Raw genomic sequence first — 22,599 nt, 5'->3', positions numbered from 1 at the left:
TGAGGAAGCTCCATGGTGTGTTCTCCCATGCAAGGTGCTCTGGGCAAAATTATTCATTTATCCAACATCCCCAAGTCATTCATGTCCTTAACAAATATTTCCCGGGCAGCTACAGGGAGCCAGGCCCTGTGCTAGATGCTGAGGATACAGCTTCGAGCCAGACAGGCAGTTTCTTTCTGCTCCCGACAAGTTTACCCCCTACTGGGGGATACAGAGGGCATAGACCAGAACCACCTGAAAAATGATGGAGGGCGTCCATAGCATGGACCCCCAACCCAGACTGGAGCGGGCAGCGTGGGCTTCCCAAGGAAGGAGAGAGCATGATGTAAGGTTGGAATTATAGAGAGAGGCCATGCAGGCCTTCTAAAATGACAGACAGGGTGACACCCAGAAAACGGAAGTGGGCCACCTCGTGGGGGCCATGACCGGGAGTCGAGAAACAGAAAGCAGTGGACACTGAGTGGGGCCTTGAACAGGTATTCATCTTGATAAGGTGCTTGAACTTAACCCTGAGAGCAAAGGGTTACCAATCCCCGTTTTCCGCAGAGGAGCAGCAGGCAGAGTCTCCTTGATCCTCCGCAGCTGTGAGGTCCGTGAAGTAGGTTTGGGTGGAGGTTAGGGAGCCCACAGGCCAGTTAGAGACCCCAGGTTGGAGCAGTGTTGGGGGTGTGTTAGGGCAGGGAGATGGGTTAGTGGCCGGGGGCCTGCTAGATGCCCAGTAGAGGGACCAAAATACCGAGTGGAGGGGAGATGAAGAAGTTTCACAAAGGAGGTGGGCTGGAGGGGTGGGTGCCTTCGCAATTTCACCAGATGGAGGAGGTGAGGGGAGGTGGAAGGGTGGGCAAGGTGGGGGCGGCCCCTGTGCCAAGCAGCCTGGGTACCCGGGCAGCCTTTCTGAGCTTGAAGAGCTTGGCCGGTAGAGTTAGATTGCCACTCAAAACCCAAGCCCAGTTTTACTCTAGCAGTATCTCTCCACATCCTGGACCCCTAAATCTCTCTGGCTGAGGCCAGAGACGTGGCCAAGCGCCACATGGCAACAGAAGTTCTAGTCTTAAAAAATAAAACCTGCTAATCATTCTCAATTTTGGCTGAACTGGCCCGCAGAAGAGGGGTTGAGGCGGTTGGCACAGCGATGGAAACCCACCAGTGCGGGAGCTGGACCATCAGAATCTGCACCCCAAGTCCTGCCTCCCGACCACCCTGCCTGACACGCACTGCGTGTCCTCAGACTCATTTCCTGTTGCCAGGGGAAGCCTTGGCAGCCTCTCCACCTGCTCGTCCCTGAGCCAGTCTGCTCCCCTCCCCTCGCCGTGGAGGGAGGTGTGGATGCCCCAGTGCTCACAGCACGGACTGGCTCAGCTCTGGCTCCAACTGTGCCGCTCCGTCTCTGTCTCTCTCTCTTTCCCTCCCTCCCTCTCCCTCACTGTCTTTCTCTCTCGGTTCAGTTTGTGCAGATCTGACTTTGCAGAGGCCCTGGCGAATTCGCATGCGCTCTGTCCGTTGGCACTCACCTCAGCGCCGCTCTGTAGATGCTCCTGTGATTCTCTCAGGGGCTGAGATTCTGCCCTCAGCCCCAGACTCTGGGCTCCATCAGGGGGGAAGGGCCCATGCCTCCCCCATCAGACACGGAGCCCCTGGGGGCAAGGGCTGAATTAAGAGAAATTACTAGAGACAGAGCCCCTTTACTTCTTTGTGCTGAGCAACAGATGAGCATGTAATTAAAATACCTTCGAGCCCTGATGGGTGTGGCTCAGGTATTTGGGCATCATCGCACAAAGCAAAAGGTCACCTGTTCAATTCCCGGTCAGGACACAGCTTGGGTTGCATGCCAGGTCCCTGGCTGGGGGTGTGCAAGAGATAATTCTTTCACGCATCGGTATTTCTCTCCCTTTTTAAAAAAGTGAATAAATAAAATCTTTAGTAAATGCCTTCAAAAGGGGCAAAAATTATTAGACTGAGCCAAGGTGAAATCGGAGCTTGCTATTTCCTGGTTTTCACCCCTCTGGGGCTCAGTTTTCTCTTGTGCTAAATGGGGACAGAAACCCCCACCTCCCAGAGCTATAAAAGTTAATGTTCCCCGTCCTCAAGCACTTACAAGGTGTCTCCCCTGTGCCCGGAACTATTCTAGGCACTGGGACACATGATGAATTAGACAAACAATATCCTTGCTCTAGTGGGGTGGGGTGGGGAGACAGACCATTAATTAATTAATTAGCAAGAAAATATCAGACAGTGATAAGTGTGGTGTAGATAATTTAGGATGATGTGACAGAGTAACTGGGGCTTCTTAGCTGGACTAGCCAGAAAAGGTGCCTTTTAGGAAATGACATTGAAGCGGAGCTTTGTATGACAATGAGGAGCCGAGCCAAGACCGGAGGGAGGGGCATTCCAGGCAGGGAGAACACCTACGGAAGGGATGAGCTTGGTTCCACTGTGCCGAGATCAGGTGTGTGCCCAACACGGAGGGCGAGGGAACGGAAGATGTCGGTCAGAGAGGAGACAGGGCTCACCTGGGCCCCTGTCGGTGCTCACCTTAGTGCAGTGGGACTTAGTGGAGAGTTTTAAGTGGGGTGCAACATGGTCTAATTTAGATTTTGAGAAGAATCCTCAGGCTGTTGTGCAGAGACTGGACTACGGGTGAGTCTATGAGTCAGGATAGCCTCGGCTGTGCTGCATTAACAAAATAACCGCCCAAGCCCAGGGGCTTGATGCAACAAGGCTTATTCCTTGTTCGCAAAAAGTGGAATGCAAGGCATCCAGGACAGCTCTCCTCCATGAAGTGACTCGGGCATCGAGGCTCATTTCATTTTCTGGCTCTTTTCCACCAACGTGCATGGTTACCACCAGAAGGGGGCACAAAGGCAAGAGTCATGTGATTGCTTTTATGGGCTGGTCTGGGAGTGGCTGATTATTCTGCTCATATTCTGTTGCCCAGGACCCAGATACATGGCTGCAACTTCGAGGTGGGCTGGGAAATGTAGTTGTACTGGAAGCCCAGGAAGAACATAACGAAATGAGATTTAGTGCTCACCCAGCACTGTCTCTGCCAAGGGCAGGAGTGGGGTGTGGAAGGAGAAGGCTCTTGAAGTCTTCTAGGTGTGGATGTGGTGACCTAGACGTGGGTGGTGGCAGTGGGGGTACAGAGAAGTGGAAGGGTGTCATAACATTCATACAACACCTGGTACTATGCTTGACCGGTAGGCTTCCATTAAATCGTCACTCCTAGTGCAAGCCCTCACAATGACAACATTTAATTTTCCTTCTTGGGACGAAGTTGAATTCCTTAAAGGCTTTTTCTGTGATTCCATAAGGTCAGTAGGCTGAGATGTTCTCTGACCAAGTCCCCTGACATGGTCATAAGATCCTGGAGCTTTAACCTCAGAGTGGCTTTTAGAGATCCCCCAGTCCAGGTGGAAAGAATGGCCCAGAGCAGGCTAGGGACTTGCCCCAGTCACCGAGGTAGTCACCAGCTAAGCAGAGGCCACCAGAGCCTGGATCCAGGTCTGCACACCCCATGTGCCTCTCCGTGCCACTGAGTGACTTCTAGATTTCTCCTCCCCTAGCAAAGCCAAGATTACAAACCACTGGGGGAGCTTCTTGGCCAAAGTTCCTCTTCTGGTCACATCTGGTGAGATGTGAGTGGATGGAGAGGAAGGGAGGAGAAGGGAACTGGGCTGGCTCACCCAACCCTGCTGTTCTCTATCCTGTCTCTGTGCCCCTGAGAAACAACACATGCGGCACGAGAGAGATCGTGGGTTCTAATCCCACCTCTGCCATTTTCCCACGGTTACATCACGAGTTAGCAACTTAACCTCTCTGAACTTTAGACTTCTTTTTTTCAGATGTGGGGGCTAACAACACTGGCCCCACGCAGTTGTTGTGAGAACTGAATGAGACGGTATAGGTAAAAAGCCCCAAGCTCAGAGCCAGGCATTTAGGAAGTGCTCAACCCATGGGAAGAATGACTGGGAAGAATTGCCCAGCTGTCTTCCACCCCTCCCGACTCCCTCCCTTGCCCCTGTGAGCTGACTGTGTATCATCTTGTCAAAGCTCCTTCAGGGTCAGGACGAATTTAGGAACTCACTCTAATGAGTGCTTCCCTTTCCCCCAGAGAGCCAGAGGTCTCTCCTAGCATCTTCAGCATCATCCTAACCTCACATTCCTCTGTTGCAAGATGCAGCTGAGCATCCTTAACCACTACACCCGAAGGTCAAAGGGACTACAGTAAAACCCCAACTTCCCTGAGTCATCTGAGGGGCTGCACTATTTCCTGGCACCCACATGTCCTTAACTGGGCTTCTGTCGTTTGCCTTGGATCACATTTAGAAGGTACAGGAAAGAGGTCACCAACTCCCTTGAGGACTGAGGATTGGGCCAGACCCCAGGCCTCTGGCTCCAACCCATCATCCTATTAAAGACAGTGCAGGGGCCCCTTCACCTCCCTGTGGTCCTGCCCAGGGAAGGTCCAGGCTGGGTCCAGCCATCCCTGGGATCCAGCATGGGCTCCCAGAGGTAGTTTAATAAAGAGAATTTTAAAGCCTTTTAATGCTTAGCAGGGAATCTGTTCTTTGCCAAAGCACCAATTAAAGGGACAGGCCAGTTCAACTTGACTTTATTACTAGCATTTTATCTGGAAGAGGAGACATAGGGGAGGTGTGGGCAAGGAAAGACATCTCAGCTTCCTCTGATCGGGACAATCATCCACAATAATAGGCGCCTTCTGCCTTGAAGGCTCCGGGGAGAGGCCAAAGGACTCCTTGACTTTGCCGCTACCCTTAGGAATTCATAAAGTGGTGGAGACAAAGGAGACAGTAGAGCGAGGTTGGTCAGAGGAGGCTTCTTGAAAGGGGCAGGCTATAGGCTGGGCTTTGAGAGGTAAGTAAAGTTCGAGGAAAGTGGAGAGAAAGGAGAGGGCATCTTGGGTGAGACGCCCTGCAGGAGCAAAGGCAGGATTAATGGGGACTAACTGGTCGTGTTTGGAGGGCGCTTTCTGTGTCCTAGGAACTGTGCTAAGCGCTTTGTAAATGATCTCTAATCTTTAGAGCAACTCTGTGACACAGGCTCTGTTATCGTCCCCGTTTTGTAGACACAGAAGCTGAGTCGTGGGTACTTCAGTTCACGATTCTAGTAGGTACTGAAGCCCGGACTAGAATCCAGGCCGATGACTCCAGTGTGTCCACTTTTAACGCCTGGGCTGAAAAGTATGAGGAGAGGTGTGGAGGGGTCAGGAGTAGAGGGTTGTGAAGCTGCTAGAGTTTGTCTTTACTGGAAGCCCACACATCCCCATTTCCCTCTTTTGAGCCTCCCAAGGACACGTGGCTCCGTCTGTGCATTCGCCAGCTCTAACCCTACCGTACCGCCTCGACTGACCTGATACAGGTCTCCTTCCCTCTAACCAGCTGACTCTTCTTCTGTTCCAGCAGGTGCCTTTGGAACCTGTTACTCCCAAAGGAGTGTGTGTCAGCTGGCTTTCTCAGAGTGTAGCTGGTAGTCTTGAATTGTCAGCCACCCAGATGCTTGCGCTACTCCTGGGCATAGACCGCTCAAGGCCCATGGCTCTGCCCCACTTCTAGAATCTTCCAAAGAGGCTCTGTCCATGCCTAGAACCCATTAGAGCATGGTGATCATTCAGGTGTTTGTTCATCTTTTCAACCACCATCTCTGCATCCACCCATCCATCCATTCATTCACCTACCCGTCCATCTATTCATCCATCCATCTATCCATCCAACCATCCACTCATCTATCCATCCATCCATTATCTCTGCATCCACACATCCATCCACCCACCCACCCACACATCCATTCAGTACTTACTTTGAGGCAGTGGCCTTGTCTTCCTCATACCAGGCTCTCAGCACCATAGGCTGTGACTTTCTAGGAAATGGAGAGGTTAGTTCATCCATCCCAATAACCTTTATGCTTTGTCAAGTGATAGGTGATCTGAATCCACAAAGTAAGATACTCTGGCCCAAGGACAAGTCACAGGCCTGGCCCTGCCCAGACCTGGTCTTTCAGTCTCCAGCCCCTTCTACTGTAGAGAAGTGGATGGAGAAGGGTCCCAACACCCGTATTACAGAGTGAGAAACTGAGGGTTGGAGGAGGCGCCTGAGCCTGCCTCAGGTGCGTGGCTACCGGACATCAAACTCCACTCTCCACTCCCCTGACTGCCTGCTCAGTGCCCACCCACCATGGTGCCCCCGCTGAGCTATGGGGATTTCCCCAGCCATCCAAGCAGAGGGGCTTTTGTCAAGCCAATATTGCCCACAGTCCGGTGAAGTCTTGCTGTGGGTGATACTGACACACCCTGACAGGTCACACGGGTGACAGAATAAAGACTTGAATCCTCCATCCTGATCACGCTGTCATGCCCCTCCCCTTCTCATGGCCCTCCCTGTGCACTAAGCTCCTGGCCCTCATTTCCGTGGCTCTGCCCGCCTGTGAGCCAAGTCCCTCCCTCTCCCTTTGCCTGTAACTTCTTGATCTTATTCTGTGTTCCTTTTCCTCCCCCCTGCTTCTTACACTTGCTCCCACACGTTGACTCTATCCTTAACTCCCACCTCACTCCCCGTACCCAAGCAACCTCTCTCCAAGTCCTATCAATTTCATTTCCTAAATTGCTCTCAAACGTGTCCACTGCCCTGCACCCTGAGACCCTTCCTGCTAGTTCACTCCACCATCACCTAAGTCAGAAGGACTGTTGCATCCTGACCTGACCTACCCAGCGGTATGGGCTCCCCTGGCCCCAGTCCATTCTCTATCCTGAAGATCATGGAAACTGGAGATGCAAATTTGATGTATCGTTTCACTGCACAACATGTCAAAGCAGCCTGATTTTGACCTCAGAGGGGAGTCCAGCTCTGTTCCATGCCATCTAGGGCCTTATAGGATCTGGCTTCTACCTATCTCTCTCCTCATATTTAACCAGCCCCCAAGCAGACCCTCCTATTTCCATCCGAAGCTCCAGCCAGATGACAGAGCTTTTTTCAGCTTCTCAAATAAGCCACACCCTCCTTGGCTTCTAGGCCTTTGCCTATGCTGTTCCTCTCCCTGGAACAGATTCAGCCTCTTCTCTTACTAGGGTTATTCTGACTCATCCTTCAGTTTGGAAATCTTTTCTTCACTCCCAAATACGGGTTATAGGCTTCTGCTCTAAGTTTCCACAGTCCCCTCCATGTCCTCTAAACAAAAGCTCTCATCAGAGCGAATCTGAATTGCCTACTCATCCGCCTTCGCTGCCCAAGCCACAGGGCTTAGCACGCGTACAACCTAAGAGTGGAGCCTGGTCACCGGCGCCATCCCTGGGCGCCGTTCATGGTGCTGCCAGCGTCCCTGCTTCACGGAGAAGCCTCCTCACTTGGGCACCGTCCTGTGTTCCCTGGATATTTCCCAAGGGGGGGATGGACTTTCTAGGGCCGACCTTCTGAATCTCCAGCTGCTCCACCTGGTGGGTGTGGGTCTGCCTTTGTGTGGGAAACTCAGTGGGAAAGCTTCAGGCCTCGGATACCACACCTACTTCTCAGCATTGGGCCAGATTTCTGGGAAGGGGGAGGGGCCATTCCAGCAACAGATAATTGAGTAAAGAGTTTCTCTGTCCGCTAGCCTACTCCCCTCTCCCTTCCTCTCTGACTATCAAGGAAACAGAGACCAGGTCCCTTTTTCTACTACCTGGCTCGGGTGCCAGCAAGGGCACCCTCTCCGGCCAGCTTCGTTGCCCCGTGTCATGCCACGAACTGGCTCCCCATCTCCACAGTTCACCCAGCTCAGTGGTTTCCCCCTTTCCACTTAGACTCAGTCCTCTCGGTAATATTGGATTAGCCCACTTGCTTGAAAGCTGATTTCTATTTGCATAATCCTCCACTCTCCAAGTTGCTAGGCCCGCAGTGATAAGAAGAGACGCCAGGGCGAAGCAAGCAAATTCTACTCTCTACACTTAGCAGTCGAGGGAGTTATTTTTTAAAGAAGACACACACTTTATTTTTGTCTCCACAACCTTTTTGACCAACAGTGCTCTCCCCGTTTTCGGCGCGTCGGCCCGTGTTTCCCGATCTTTCCCAAACCACCGCAGACAGGGTGGACATTGGACCGAAGGAGGACTCCTGATAGTGCGGGTGGGAGGATGTGCGTGGAGGCGCCGTGCGATCACCATGTGTTACTCTCTATCTATGTAAAGCACATTCCCGTGTGTCATCTAATCTTTTCCCCATGAAACACATAGGCAGCCAAGATGGGCATTTTTCCCAAGTGACAGTCAAGACTGATGGGAGTCAGAGGTTTTTGTCTCCTGTCGTGGATGGGGTTGGAATGAGAGCTCCTGACTCCAGTTTCTCGGACGCCCACAGCTCGGTGACCTCATTTCCAATCAGTAAACACCAACTACCTACTATGTGGCAGAGGCACCACATCTAAGGCCAGTGAACCTTAAACGGAGTGCCTACTGTGTGCTGCGGGAGCCTGGGTTGCCAGTTTCTGTCTGCAATGGGAGTTTGTCAGGTTCGTTCTGAGACCCTTTGCTGCTCTGACAACTTCAGACTTCTTGCTTTGTAGGGGTCCCTCAGGACCACCCATGTCCCCAGCCACACAGGCTCAGGCAGACGGCAGCACAGTCTCCCCTAACAATGCAGTCTCCGCAGCAACTGCCGCAAGAGAGCTTGTAAAATGCGGATTCCCAGGTCCTGCTGAGGTGGGGGCGTCTGCTGAGCAGACTGGGAGTGTGTGTCTCCCCCTGCCTGCCCTCCTTGACCCAGGTGACCCGCCCACACACTGCGTTTTGAGAAATCCTGTTGAAAAGACTGAAGAATTTGCTCTCCTCTCTCCTGTAACCAGTTAAAACCACCCAGCTGGGCCCAGTCACCTGACACCAGTGCATGTAATTTCTAAGTGGGAACAACAACTCATCAAATGGAGCGGTTTGCAATTGCCTGGGATAAAACTATTTTCTTTTCAATCTTCCCTAGAAAGTGACAGATAATAACCAGCCTGGAGATGGTAATATTATTAGGGCCAAAAATAAAATAAAACCCCTTAACTGCTCCCTCCTACAGACTGAAGTCAAATCTTCTTCCATCCATTTAAATCAGGCGATAGTTTTCCTTGTTTATTATCTGGAATTCCCAGGAAGCTGCGTTACCTTTCCCTACCCGAATCAGGGGATGGTCCTCCTCCGTCCTCTCCTGTTGTCTCTCAGTGAGTCTCTTCTCTCTCATGTGTCCCCCATGTCCACAGCATCCTGTGGACACCCACCGGCAGGAGGCCAAGTATTATGACTCTCGTTTAGCAAGCTTGCTTCCCATTCAACCTCCACCACTTAGATTAAATGAGATCCTACACACAAGCACACAGAACTAGGCCCGGCACAGAGTAAGTGTTCAGTTAACGTGAATAAAATGACGAATTGTTACTGTTGATAATATTGAATATGGGGCATTTGAATGCTGTGATTCTTGTCATGCTGAGACCTCATGTGCCCTCAGGCAGGTCACTGGGCACTGAGCCTCAGTTTCTCCAGCTGTGAAATGGGGGGAGAGAGAGTGGACAGTGTGTGCCCAGAGCAGAGATCAGGATGCTCACATGGCCTTCTGGGAGGACATCAGGCTAGGAAGCCCCTGGACAAGGGGCGAGTGGCCTCTAAGGCCCCATCATTCCCTTTTCCTACATATAAACAGAAACCTACAGACCAGCAGGTGCAAATTCAGCTTTGGACCATTTAGTTTAAACTAAACTTCTCTCTTTCTAGCACTTTATTCCAGATGATTCTCTGAGGGCAAATTGCCTCTTTTATGCTCCTGCTTATTTTACCTGTGTGGTGACTCAGGTACTCTCGTAACCTTGGTAACCCTACCTTTCTCCCTCTCTACCATATGGAAAATCGGTGCCCACTTTTTTAGGTTCTGATGACTATTCCAGCTGACCTCCAAACCGGGCTGACCTTGTGGTGGACAGCCCATACCTGGCAGCTATTGTCAAGGTCATTGAGCATAATGTCATAATTCTTAGTCCCTTTTCACAAGCCCATGACCCCTCACCGGCAACCTGGAAATCCAATGAGATCTGAAAATCGAAAGTTGTTGGGGTTTTTTTTGATAATTTATTTGTTGGCCAAACTGGACCTAACTTGAACTGACTTGAAGGCAAAACCCCGCCTGAGCCAATGGGAGGTTATTTATGGTCTTTATTGATCTCACTTAGTGTTACTATCCAGACGCTTCACTGCAGAAATATTGATGTGGGTGATTACGGAATGATTCCTCAGCCCCCTGGGTGGGTTATGGAATATACCGAACATGCACCATGTCCCCTTCCAGAAGGAGAGCGAGGCCTGAGGTCTGAAAGCTCTGTGGTTGCAGAGTCCCGGGTGTGAGCGGCGGGACGGGTGTTAGGTTCTCACCTCTGTGCGTCCTCTGCGTGCCTCCTGCAAGACTCCACTCTTGGAAGATTGTTTGTCCTGTGGCCCGACTCATTCATATGTGCCCACAAATGCAGACCAAACCCACCGTCAGGACACAGCTTCCTGCCACACACCACACACCACACACACACAGGCACACACACCAGCGTGTGCTCTGCGTGCCCCCCACTCTCGGTCAGCTCCTTCTTTGGATGCTGAGTCTTCCTTTTCGTAGACTGCCTCATCACCCCTTTTTCAGGCTGATGTCTGTGCCCACCAGGCAGCTGGAAGGAAGGCCTCCACCCTGCCGGACGTCCACATGCTCAGCTTCCCCCATGCTGCGCCGCTGGCTGAATTCTCTCCTCTTGACGCAGATTTTTGGCTCCAGGCCCCCCAGACAGATCTCAAAAGAGAAGCGAGTGTTTCCCAGGCAAGTCCGTTTCTTCCTTGAGCTGAGGACTCTGTCCAAGGCCCTGGATCTTCCGCTCGCATATTCTTCAGCAGGTTTTTCTTTTGAGCCACAGAGATGAAGAGCTTGGAGGTGGCACTAAGGAAAGAGTCGCCACTGATTTAAGGAAACCGTGATAGAGCCAGGAGTGGCACAGGGTGGGAGTTTCTTTCCATCACACTGTGCAGAGGTGAGAATGGCCAAGACATTTATCTTCGCAGACTCTGGTTCAGCCCTAGGACAGCGATATTGAGTTAATATTTATCGACCACTTGCAATGTGTTCTAAGCACTTTACATGAACCATCCCATTTCATCTTCACAACACCCTATGAGGTGGCTTCTATTGTTAGCCCTACTCCGTGGATGAAGAGACGGAGGGTCTGATTGGCTAGGTAACTTGCTCCGGGTCACATATCTAGTATATGATGCTGATCCTAGACAATTGAATTCTGCAGTCCGCACTCTTAACCATATGCATATCAGTTACCTATTGCCACAGTAATGCTGTGTAACAAATGATCACACAATCTCAGTGGTTACGACAATAAGCCCAAGTAGCCAAAGCGATGAAGTAGGTGGCTCTGTTTTCTTGCTGTGTTTGCCTGTTGAGGGTCGTCTGACTGCTGACCAGCCTAGACATAGCCCTCACCTAATGAGAGAGAGTGTGTTGTCGAATGGGTGAGGTGGAGCGCCCGTATAATTAGAAAACAAGTATTACTATGTACTGAGGGCCAGCTGATTTGGAAAGGTACAGGAAAGACCCAATCCAAGAGACTCAGCCTGGGTGGGCATCTTGGAGGAGGTGAGCCTTGGCCACAGTTAGGAAGAGGAAGCCCCCTGCTGGGCAAGGATTAGAAGGTGGGGTCATGCAACACAGGGGGAAAGGATGCGGGGAGCTGATTTTCCAGCTCCTTAGCCTTTCGTGGAGTCTCCTTTCTATCCTGTCCTTGCCATCCAGCTCAGGACCCACTCTCTGAGGATCTTCTGGATTATCTCTGTCTCCCTCTTCCCACAACAGCCCCTGTGGGGAAGGAAAGCCTTGGTCTCCAAGGGGTTTGGAGAAGGAGGCCTCAGCACCTTCATGAAGCTTGGAGAAAGGAGGGAAGGATGGAGAAGAGGAGAGAGGAGCGTAGACCTAGCAAGCCCTGCAGCTGGAACCTGCCAATTTTCCAAGACCCTGAGGTCTCAGAGGGCAGGGGCTCCATTCTTTGGGCCATGCTTGGCTCCGTCATAGAGACAGAATGGCTAATTCTCCAGCCCGGAGCCTCTGATAGATGCAACTGCAGCCCACACACCAAATCCAGCCCACCACCTGTTCTCGTGAATGAGTTTATTTGAGCACAGCCGGGCCTATTCATTTATGTATTGTCTACACTGATCAACAGTTGAGTTGAGTAGTTGTAACAGGAACCATGTGACCAGCAAAGCTTTAAATAGTTACGATGGCTCCACACTGACACCATTTGCCCACCCTGCTCGAGGAGAGCTGCGGAAGAGCAGGGATCTTTGTTGTAATCACTGCTGCCCCCCCCAGCACCCAGCACTGCACAGGGCAGACACTTGGTCCAGGCGCACCAAAGGCGGGAATGACCCCGCCTCTCTGCTTTCCCCCCCGCCCCCCCCCACCTGTGCCCAGGGTGGAGGAAGGAGTCCCTTTCCCACCACATGAAGCAACATCACTCTGTTCCTTCATTTGGTTTCCCCTGGCTGATCATTTTAATGAGAAAAAAGAACTCGAAGAGGGTGGAGTGAGCAGCTGTAGTCCTCTTGCTCATTCTCGGTGGGTCGGGCACCAGGACCCAGGCCCTGTGACTTCATATACTCTGCAACCCCAGGCCCCTCCCCAACAGTCACCTGAGCAATCAGTGCTGAGTTTCCCTGCTTCAGTGCTTTGTAGAAGGTTCCATGTGGTGTAACTACTTTGGGGTGATGGATGGGGCTCTTAGGGACTCCCACGTCCCTGGGGAGTGAAGCTGAAGCAGAGACGGGCCCTGCAGGTAGGCTGCCAAGCTTCCCTGTGATGTGTCCAGAAGAAGAGCCAGCCTGCAGGCAGGAGGGAGCCCCCCGGGGTGTGGCCGTGGCTTGCCTGGTCTCTCCTCCAGCCCTGCCGAGGGTGGTCGCCCGCATGCCTTGGGAGTGCAGAAAATGGCTTGTTGCTGATCTGCTAAACAAAAACTAATTCGTGCCTCCCAGGACTCTGAGCAGATAGAAGTACAGGAGGGGCCAAACCTGTGGCTGGCCTCCAGCCCGGGGACTCCATGGGAGGGGACAAGGGAAGCAGCTGGACCACTGTCCCATAGGCGTATCCAGGGGGATAGTCATTTGTCACACATGTGCCACCCAAGGCAGGAATTCCCCTCAGCCCTGTGGTCAGCGGATTTGACAGGTTGAAACACACACAGGTTCCCTCGTCCTTGCAGTAGCTCCAGGGTCTTCTTTGCAATGAATCTTCTCCCTGTGTCAATGCAGAGCCATCTCTTTGCTGAGCTGGTCGATTGTTCTCGAGGCCCCAGCTCCCCCACCAAGCGTTTTTTTCAGTCAGGAGCAAATGGGCTGTAAACAAACATGGCAGGATGGGAGAGGCGCTGCTCTGAAGGCCCAAGTGAAGCGGGGGACTCCACAGAGGGAGGGTCGGACAGAATCGGGGTATCTGCAGCCTCTGGTGGGCTCTGATAGCAACTGTGGGTGAGAGAAGCTGCATGATTTCGATGGGACTTGGGGTGACAGACCCGGGCATCCTGGGACAAGTGTGACACCCTGAGGGACTACCTGGGCAGACTACCCAAGGCTTTGGGTGACTTTCAGACCCTTCCTAGTGGATTCAGAAGGATCCGGAACACCTTGATCCTGTGTTGTGGGATGGGGTGTGGGCCTTGGGGAGGACTCCCTGGGGGAGGAGGAAGAGTGTCAGCATCCCTGAGTGAATGATAAGTTCACTGGAAAGAGTCCACCGTGGGCCTCACTCAGCCAAGGAGCGGGCCTGGGCAGAAGGCCCCCTCTCAGCCTGGACCATTGAGAAAGAAGGCAAGGACAGCCACTGAGTTAGCAACCATCATTTGCCAAGTGACCTTGGGCAAGACCCCTCTCTTCTGTGGAGCGTCCTTTCCCCCGTACATAAACCAAGACGCTGGCCAGAACTTCAGAAGCAGACTTCCAGCTCTCTGGACTTCCTCCCTGCACCTTCCGAAGGCACCTGCCTCCAGCACCGGCCTCTGTTCCCCACGCTCTGCGTCTGTCCTCCGCAAGGCCTCGGCTCTGAGGCTGAGCCAGGCAGCATCTTTGTGCTCCTGCTGGCTCCTGGCAGCTTCGTTTTCCACCTCTTTGTGCTCACAGGTGGCTGAATTACCAGCCCTGCAGGGAACCAAAATTAAGAGACTCCAAACCCACTCTGTCCCTTCACCCCCCAAAGCTCAGGGAGGTGGATCCTTTGAAGACTTGAATCAAAATAAGAGAGAGCAGTTCTGAGCTATGCATCCCACTCTCTTGGCTCTGTCCCTCATGACTGTGTGCTTCCCCAGCCCAGACAGTCCAGGAAGAATGGACAGAGAGGATGGGGGAGGGCCGCCCTGGGTAATTCAAGTTCCCCGAGGTTCTGCCAACACTGCGTCAGCTTCATTTTTCTCCAGGACAGCTGGGTGCAGTAGGGGGCCTTTTGTACTGTGACTGAGATGGAGGCACATTAGCTCAAGCTGGCACGTGCTCGGTGGTCCATAGAGGCAGAGCCCCAAACCAACTCTTCCGCAGCCCCCGCAGGCTCCCCAGTGCCTACCACTCACGGGAGACCAGGTGCCTGATCACGGTCATGGCGAGTACAGTGCCAGCTGCCCTGGACACAGGCCAGGCTCCTGCACTCCAGGCAGACCTCACCACCGGAGCGGGTGACCTTCAGGCTCCTTCATATTGGTGTCTATCAAAGACAGCAAAAGAAAAAAGTGCCCAATGCAGAGCCATGGAAGCTGTCGATCACTGCTCCCCACTCTTAGGTCGTGTGTGTGATTCGATGCACTGGTAGCATTTCTGCAAATTATATATCATTCTCCTGCCAAAGCTGCACCTTTGACTGCTGTAATAGTTACCTGAGTGTGCAAGTCATTCTCAGGCCTCACTTCTTGGCGGGCCGGAGAGGCATGGAGGGAAGCAGGGATGGAGTTGACCTTGGACAGCAGGCCCAAAGGAAACGGACATGCGGCGAGAAGGGGGTCCTAACAGCCCAGCCGAGCTCAGAGGGACCACTCCTCTGTCCCACATCACAGAGGTAGAGACAGAGGATGGACTTCTGGGGACTTTCTACCCAGCATCGTTTCACCGTTGCTTACATGCTGCTGGTGATAGGAAGCTCACCACCCACTGCAGACACACCATTGCATCTGTGAGAGTCTCTGGCGGTTAAAAAGTGCTGTTATTATTGCTCTGCCCTTTGACATTGGTGGCATCTGCCACCCCATTACTTCAACCTACTAACTCCCTCTCTGCTTCATGGGTGACATGGAACGAGATTGACTGACTCATCTGCGTTTGCCAGGACTCCCAGTTTTAGCGAGTTAGGAAGACCAGCTTCTGGTTTGCCTGCAACTGACCAGGTGTTAAACCTGAACGTCCTACCTTCTCTTAGCCCCTCAATCCCAAGCAAATCTGGACATCTGGTCACCCTGCGCAGAAAAAGCCTGTGTCCACTTTTTCTCCCTTGCCCGACTTCCTTTCTGAGGCTCAAAGTCAGTCACAGTGTGCAGCACCCTGGGCAGGCAATTGTCAACCAGGCACAACCAGGGATGGTCCGGTCTGTGGCAGGAGCAGCTGTGTGCAAGGGCCAGGCTCGGTCCTTGGCTTGGGCCCACCTGAACCACCTCCGAACAGAGGGCCCACCACTTTCACCTTGCTCACTCCACTTCTGCCCTCCGAGCCGCGGTTTCCTTCCCTCACGTGACCACCTCGAGTCCATCTCTGAGCCTCTGGATTCGGCGTGGCACTCTCCTTCCCGGCCTCCCCAGAGCCGTTCAGGTTTTCGCAAAGCCTCCTCTGGCCCTGAACAGAGTCCCCGAGTTGATTTCTAACCCTCACACCCTGTGTGATTTGCCCTGTAGCAGTGTTTGCCACTCAAAATCGCCTTGCCTTTTGGTGTTCCAAGCTACGCTGAGTGGTTGGTCTCTCAGGGTAGTGTATACTCCCCGAGAGCAGAGGCTCCAATAAAGGTACATGGCACAAAGTCATACCTACGGACTACATCACCCAGGTTCATCTCTGCCGGAACCTTGGGAAGGAGGCGGCGCTGGGCGAACGTGCAGGCGAGAAGGCCAAGGCCAAGGCCAGAGCCGATGAGTGGCCTAAGTCTCTCGGCGAGTGTGTGGCTGAGCTGGGGTTCGGACCCAAGATGCCCTGGCTCCGAAGCCTACTCTCTTCCTCTCTTTCTTTTAGTAGTCACTCTGCCAAGGAGTCACTGCTCCCTGGGGACAGGAAAACAAAGTACAGTCAGATCCATAATGCAAAGCAAATGGGGTTTTGTTGTCGTTGCAATAACACCAAATGCCGTTCAAAGCCAGGTGGAGGTTTTTTTAATATGCTGGGTGATTTCTATTGGACAGTTTCTTTGTAATAAGAGCTAGTAGCAGCCTCTTCAATTTTCTGTCCCCCAGAGGAACTAAACCAGTCCTCCCGCTGACCTGGTGGGGAGTAGGGGCATCTATGCACTCTTTGTTGGGACCCGTGATGTCAGTGGCCCATGTCACCTCCTGTGTCTGTATTAGGACACTGGTCTGTAAGTCTAATTCCAGGATGTGGCAGAAATGAGCCAGGGGTTAGAATTTCCGCTCTCTCAATAGTCTGCTGCTGTGTGTCTTAGGGTGTTGCTCAGCCTCTCTGGTCCACCTCAGAAATGATCCAGGGGCCCAAAGGGCCCAGCCGGAAGGAAAGAACTATGAGTAGATGACCATGCCTTTGGGTATTGCTCCACTCGTTCTGTCATCACATTGTTGCCCTGGGGTTGGGGACGTACAGCACTGAGCACATGGTCAGTGTGTAGAGCCTGGCACTCCCACCGTTCTTACCACAAAGCCCCACGAGGGCATGCCTTCTTGCTCACGCCTCTTAGTGCGGGCTTAGTTCGGAAAAGCTTTTGAGCTGAGGCATGAAGAATTAGTTAGAGTCAGGAGAGGAGGGGCTTACAAAGCAGAGCAGGGGCCAAATCTGTTTTTGCAAATAAAGTTTTATTAGAACACGGCCATGTTCATTCATTTGTCCACAGATAGTTTGCGGTTGCTCTCGCAGTCTAACAGCAGAGTTGACTAGTCATGAGAGAGTTTGTACAGCCTGCAAACCCTAAAATATTTGCTCTCAGAGAAAGTTTGCCGAGTCCTGATCAGGACAGAGGGATCAGACCAAGGGAAGACCCGCGGGCCTCTGGTCTGCTTGGAAATAGGATCGGCCGCCTGATGTGTGTGGGTAGAAATGTGGGGTCCTGCCTTCAAAAATGATTACAAATTTCAAGATGGCAACAGTGACGTATTCGGCCAAACGTGGGGCCTTCTGAGCACAGGGGCATGTGTGACGGCTCAGAGGGCATGCTGCCGCTGGAGCCAGCCCTGGGGGAGTTGAGGTTTTTCCTGGAAAGCTGCCCTGGGAACAGTGTTATGGGGGGGACACTCCACCTGGGCTCTGCGTTGGGGCTCAGAGTCTCCGAGCCCCAAGCCAGACTTCCCAGGAGGACCAGTCTTGGGACCTACTCCCCATGCCAAGGGGGTGGAGGACCGGCCTTCCTTCCTCATCCCCCCTGCACCCCCACTTCACCGAGCCCGGCTCTGAGGAGGAAGCAGAGATGGGCCCAGTGCTCTCTCAGGTCCAGCACGCATGCCCACCAGGCGTGCCCTGTGATTGGCCACGAGGCAGCCATGGGCAGGAACGTGACTGCTGAGTGGGAGTCTCTCTCTGGTGATGCTCTTCCACATGCTCGCCAGGAACTGTCTGAGGGGGCGGGGCGTTCCAGGGGGCAGGGACTTCGCTGCACTCGGCTATGGGACAAGCAGACAAACGGCAGTGCCTAATGGAAACCTGCCAAGCTGGGGGCCACTCAAACTCTGCCCCTGGTTTCCTAAACTCCATGCCACCGGTCCCTGTGGGGACATCTTCTCTTGACCCTCCAGACCCACTCTCACCCTTCTCCCTGTGTCTTTGCACCCAGCGGCTGACCTCCATGGGTGGCATTGTTAAGCTTCCTGGCTCTTCAGCTGCTGCCCAGGAGGCACCTGCCGGAGGAGGAAGGACAGATGGAAATGAGTCAGGGTCCTCATTCTCCGCTCCTCTCTGCTGGGTCCCTGTATCCCTCTGCCCACACACCTGTCAGTGGCATTCTCCTTTACCTGCTGTTCTCTCTCAGGTCCAGGTAAAACTGCCAGCCCTTGGTCCCCTCCCCTCTGCTCCTTAGAAAAGGAACAGCTCCCAGTGGTCCCTGCTCCAGGTGCCACCCATGCCTTGTTGGGACCCCTCAGCCCAGCTCACACTTGCGCAAATAACCCTGGTGTTGAGGTCTCTTCCTTTACGCTCTTTGCATGGGCCAGCTCTTTCCTGAGGGACCCTGCTTGACACAGCCAGCTCCCGCCACCCAACGTGGCTCTGATCAAATAGAGGCTGTCTCAATCAGATAAGGATTGCACAGGCACATCCCATGAGTGCGGACAGGTGATGGCATGGCGTCCCTCCTTGAAAGAGGTTGAACGCATGGCTCTAGCTGTTGCCGTGTACAACCGTCCCTCCACACGCAGTGTCTTAAAACAATAGCTATTTTATTACATCGCACGATTACTCGGCCAGGGCTCAGCTGGGTGATTCTCATGCTTCTAATGGCATCAGCTCTCACTGGTGGCTGGTCTGATCTGCAGGGGTCACGGCAGCTCTATGCCTGTGCAGGCTGGAGGGCTAGGCTCCACCAGGAGCCCCTCCCTCTCCACGTGTTCTCTCCAGCACTTGCTCCTGCCAGCAACAGGAAGTGGAAGCTGTCAGCATCCTAAGGCCTGGGACTAGAAACTAGTACACTTTTGCCACGAAAGCAGATTCCATTAGTCAGTCACAGAATGTCTCCAAATTCAAAGGGAGGGCACATAGACCCCCATCTCTCAGTGTGGGAGTATCAAAGAAGGTGGCACTGTCTTTAATCCATCACACAGCCTTCCTCCAATTATCCTGCCCGTCTTCCTTTGCTAAGAGTTGGGCCCACAAAAACGAATGTCAGGCCACATTCCAAGAGTGTGTCCATTTGCTATGCACCGGGGTTTCTATTTTTTAATTAAATGACTTTGGCCCTGCATGGCTTCTCTCTCTCAGCAGCCACCACCACCCACTGTCTGCCAGCAGCTCACGCGTGGGCTGCCGGGGCCCATAAGTTCACAGTCCTGGATCAGAGGCCCAGGGGACAAGTTTAGTCCGATGATCTCATGCACAGGGACACAGACACATTCAAATAATCAAGGCTTTTACATAACTCAGCTCTCCCGGTGCTATTTCTGGGAGGAAATGTTGGTCCAAGACATGCTGAGGCCTTTTCTGAAGGTCCTCAAGATGAAGCCATCAAGAAGGAGGCCTGGACAGGAGACTCAGGAACCTGCGTTCTTGTCACTGCAGAGTCTGTGTGACCTCGAACAGATCACTGGCCTTCCTGACAACATGCAGGGCAAAGGAAACAGCGTGCTTTGGACTTACCCCTGGGGTTGGAGCCCAGCTCTGGGCCACTGGTCCCGCTTGCCTGCTATGAAAACCGGGGTCATGATGAGCATCCCTTGGGCTAGTGTGAGGATGACAATAGTGACATGCACAAAGTGTTGGGTCCCAGCAGGTGCCCCTGTGTATGCTGTGCCTGCGTGGAGCCTCCGGAGCCCGAGCTCCCAGCCCAAGCTGCCACAGGGGCTGGCACAGCTCCTGACACATAGTAGGCACTCAGGAAACATGCATTGAGTTAAACTGACTCTCTATCAAACAAAGTAGTAGCAAGAGAAATAAAAGTGTATGCACATTAAAAAAATCTGTGTACAAGACTGTTCTGAGCAGCTGTATGCATTGGAGAGCCAAATGGGAAGCGGTCCAGGTGTCTATTAATTTTTTTAAAAAAAGGCCGAACAGTGCATGGTATCTTCTTCCATTGGAATACTACTCAGCTATAAAAAGGAATGAACTCTGGGTGCACACAACTACATGGGTCGATCCCCAAAATATTATCCCCAAAGAACATACTGTATGATTCTATGTATATGAAATTCTAGAGCAGAAAAAAATGGTGGGAGAAAAATCAGAACAGCAGTTGCCTTGAGGGGCAAGAGCTGACCAGGAAGAGGCAGAAGGAACTTTCTGGGGTGATGGTGATGTTGATGTTCCACGTCACGAGAGGGGGTTGCATTACACGGGAATGTGCGTTTGTCAGCACTCACTGAGGAATGCATTTGAGATTTGTGTGTTCCGGTGTATGTAAATTTTACCTAAAAAAGAGACTTAGACATAAATGTGTAATTGATCAGATGCATGCTGAAGCATCTAGGAGTCGAGTGTCCCGACGTCTGCAACTTGCTTTGGAATCCACCAAAAAACGATGGGTGGGTAGAGTAGTGGGGAGAAGGAGAGGTGCGTGATTAAACAGACGTGGGCACCTGTCCATCGGAGAAGCCAGGCAGCAAGTGTTTGTAAGTACAGGCATTTGCTTTAATGTTCCCTACACTCTCCTGCACGTTGGGAATGAGGAGGAGTAAAACCTGATGCCCTAGGGCTGAGCCGGGCAGCGGGAAGTGACGCGTGCAGGGTCACGCCGTCTTCACAAGCGCTGAGACTGGTGTTCGGGAAAGTGAAGGCCAGATTCTATCCCCCGAGCTGCGTCTGGACTGCGGGAAGTCGGCAAGCCGCTTCGCCTCTCTGAGACTCCATATCACCCTCTGCGGAAGGCAGACGGCACTGCCCTGAGGGGTGTTGCTGGAAGAGACACCCAACAAGCAGGGCTTCAGAGGGACCTGGCAGAAAGCAACTTGATCCTTTCCAAGCAAGTCTGACCTGCCTCCTCATTGGGATTTCAGTTTAAATGTGGGGCCCTGGGCTGGGCCTCCTCTGGCCACTTAATCCACAGGGGCCCCCACCTCCTCCACCCTTCAGCTGTCTGCATGACAGTTTTCCCAACCCGATGCATTTCTTTGATCTTCATCAATATGATCGGTTCTCTGTCTCCTCCCTCCGCAGTGTAGACTCCAGGAGGCTACAGCCTCACCCCCTCACCTGTAATAGGCTCTGGCACCTAGAGGCACGTGGTGGGTCTTTGTTGAAGGAACGAGTGAATGAACAGGGCTGGGTGAGCCCCAGTGAGACCCCTCCAGTGCAGCATTTGGCCTCTCGCAGCGTGCCTGCTGCTAACGCCACCTGCACAGAATAGCAGGGCGTGAATTTAGGGATCAGCCCTCCTCACCCCCCATAACGGATGAGGAAACTGAGTCTCAAAGAGAAAATGCAGATTTCCCAGCACCCACTGCCAGGTAGTGGCTGAGTGGAAGTGGGACCCAGGGCTTCTGGCTCTCAGCTCAGCACTCTTCCCCAGCAGGCTGCTGGGGTCCTTGGTAAAGTGCTCCTCCCCACGGGTGACCACAGATGGACAGACGCACAGCCTCCTTTGGGCTGGGCTGCCTGCGACGCCATGTGCTATTTTCGGGAGGCAGGATATGCCAGCCTAGAAACGTTCGCAGGTGGGCAGGCTGGCACAGGCTGCTGATGGGCCAGGCCCATAGGTCTGCTGGTGGCCGGTCATGCTGACACAGGCCGATTGTCTGCACAGCCTGCTGAGTGTGCAGGACTGGGCAGGTCGGCACAGTGAGGCCCCTCGGACTGGCGGCCCCTCCTGACTGCATCGGTCCGCCAGGCTGGCACAAGCTGGGCATCTGCTCCCATGATGAGCCCTTGCTGGACACAACCTGTCCACACAGGTGTGCTTGCTGATGGGCGCCTTAGGAAGTGGCAGTGGGACTGAGTGCTGAGCATGGCCACTGAGGGGTGTCGTGGGAGGTGCCACGGGCAGGGGATTGGGCCAGGGCCTTGCACAAAGAGACACAGAAACAGGGCTCAGACAACTCAGCTATGCCCCCAGCCACCTGTTCAGCAGGCTCGTAGGATCCAAAACTCAATCCGAAGCTCTGAAGGAGGGCTGGGGAAACGAGCTCTGTTCTCATTCCTGTGGCCTCCTCCCGGGTCCACACCCGCTTGCCCCTGAACCCATTATCTGCACTGTAGCTGGGACATTGTTCTGGCCTTAGTGGTAGCTGTCTCTCCTCTGCCCTGGACGCCTGAGATGGCTGCCATCCCTCTCCTGTAGAATAATAACAAGAGCAGTATCTGCTAAGTAATACCTACTGTGCTGAGCGTCTTGCAAGTAATAAGAGTCACGCACAACTACAAGGTGTCTGAGGTACCCCAGGCACTTTTCTAAGCATGAGGTACATGGAAAAGATACATTCATCCCTCAGGCACTTAGGAGGTGGTACCACTGTTATCGCCATTTACAGATGGGTAAGCCGAGGCAGGGAGCTGGGCGGTGACCTGCCCAAGATCTCGAATTAGGTTTGAACCTGGGGCTTCAGGTGTGAAGTACGACCCTTCACGCCAGGCCCTGCTCCCATGGCCAGGCTCCAAGTCCCCACATCCCACAGACCTCATCCTGGACTTCCGGGCACTCTTCTCCCAAACCTCGCCTTTCTTTGCCTTGCTGTTCTCAGCACCTGGAGGGCCCTCCTGCCTCTCCCTGTCTCCTCTGCTGC

General features: G+C 53.1%; 1 protein-coding gene and 1 long non-coding RNA gene across 2 annotated transcripts in view; one reads left to right on the top strand and one right to left on the bottom strand.

The window, feature by feature from the left end:
- Positions 1-22,599, top strand: part of IGSF21 (immunoglobin superfamily member 21) — a 229,312-nt gene that overhangs the window by 121,990 nt on the left and 84,723 nt on the right. The gene's annotated exons all lie outside the window — the stretch shown is intronic.
- Positions 4,612-7,745, bottom strand: LOC118986289 (uncharacterized). The gene is made up of 3 exons (XR_005066341.1): positions 7,669-7,745; positions 5,818-5,877; positions 4,612-5,600 (listed from the first exon to the last, which is right to left on the bottom strand). It is a non-coding gene; the product is annotated as an uncharacterized LOC118986289 (long non-coding RNA).

This window comes from Sturnira hondurensis, unplaced genomic scaffold, assembly GCF_014824575.4.
Source record: "Sturnira hondurensis isolate 20B ecotype Veracruz unplaced genomic scaffold, ASM1482457v3 Scaffold0004257, whole genome shotgun sequence".
NCBI classification, from domain to species: domain Eukaryota; kingdom Metazoa; phylum Chordata; class Mammalia; order Chiroptera; family Phyllostomidae; genus Sturnira; species Sturnira hondurensis.
The sequence above is the reverse complement of the archived record's forward strand: the minus strand, read 5'-3'. Positions and strand labels throughout refer to the sequence as shown.